Source organism: Chamaea fasciata, unplaced genomic scaffold (assembly GCF_029207755.1).
Source record: "Chamaea fasciata isolate MVZ Bird 193981 ecotype frontalis unplaced genomic scaffold, bChaFas1.0.hap1 SCAF_1, whole genome shotgun sequence".
NCBI classification, from domain to species: Eukaryota; Metazoa; Chordata; class Aves; order Passeriformes; family Sylviidae; genus Chamaea; species Chamaea fasciata.
Window position 1 is genome coordinate 31,134,638 of NW_027094086.1, and position 1,557 is coordinate 31,136,194.

Genomic DNA, 1,557 nt, shown 5'->3' on the forward strand with positions numbered 1-1,557 from the left:
TTTTCTATTCAGAAAAGCAATGAAATTCAAGGTTAATTGTCTGAATTAATGCACTTCAGTATTTGGCACCCAAGGAAAATCAGGTTGATTTTTGGAACTCCAAAGTGGACTCAGTATCCAGGAGATATATATATGCTCTATCTGCACCTATCCATACTCTGGAAATCTATTTTGGTAGTCTAGCTTTGCAAATTTGGATTTTGTTTTTATTTAATTCTAATTGGTGTAGTTAATTGAAGCAACTGGGTCACAACATGTCAAATCACATCTCCACAATGGGAGGCCTGAGAAAGCTAAAAATAGAGACTTTTTCCATGAAAAATTTCTATAAATAACAGTATACTCATGTTCATTCTTTCATTGCAACATGGGTTTTGAAAAAGAAATTAAGTACTATAAAAATTGAAGTGAAAATTTGTTAAATTGTGCAGTTTTGTTTCAATTCTGGAACTGAAAAAGAATTTCTCAAGAGGTTTAGAAATACCTTACATGCACATGATAATCTGTAAAAGATGTGATGATTTTTAGCAACTGGTTACCATTCTTTTAAAACAGAATATCACTTCTTTGTGTCAAGGTAGGAATTCCAAACTAATACTCACTTTCAAAAATTTCGAACTACAGAGTTTTCTAAAATAAATTTTCATTGGGAGTGGTTAGTCTAGTTACCAAAGAACTCTCAGGCAGTCATAAAGAAGGGAAGTGGTCTATGTGATGTGATTTGGGAGAGGTAAGACAGACACTAAATAATGTCTCTATTAAAATATGTTCCACACTATAAAAGATTGAAAACCTACCATAAAGCAAGGCACAATAGTGGGATAATATGGGATAACTGACTTCTGACTAACCACATGGTTGTTTTTCTTTAAATAAATGGAAGACTTCTGACTCTAGTGCTGTCCAACATATACTTTTCTTGAGCATTGAATTTCCCTAAAAACAGTCACTATGACCTGAAAAATAGCTGAAATGTGGGTGAGGAATATTTTCTAAAGAAATTGCTTAGGAATTTTTATTAGCTGTGTATATATATGTACCTATAAGTGATAGAGACAAACCAGTTAAATATCTGAACTTCAGAAAAAGTTCCAGTGTTTGGAAAAGAGTTAAAAGCTTTTGAGGATTTAGCTATTCTTTAGTTTCATTCCCTTTCACTCAGACATCTTCATGACTGTGGGAGAGATGTGTTTAGTTCAGTTTTTACCATTTTAAACTTGTATTTCTACTTTCTACTGGTCGTATGAGTTCCACCCATATAAGCACTTCCACAAGGTGTTCCTGTTCCCAACTGTAGCTTGAAATTAAGTACTTTCCAAAGTTGCTTATCTTTCTCCATTGACTGCAGAAGTAGCTTGGATGCCTAAATTCTGTTCAATGACTCATTTTTAGCTCAAGTTGAGGGAAATAAGTTTCAGTGTGTCTAAGGAAATCTGAAAACAGATGAAGCGTAGGTTGGAATTTCTAAAGAAAAATGTTTGGAAGCTGCAAACAAGACCTCAGAGGAGCTTTTTCCCTTAATCCACTGAGTGAGAAAAGCAAGAATGTAAAGCATAA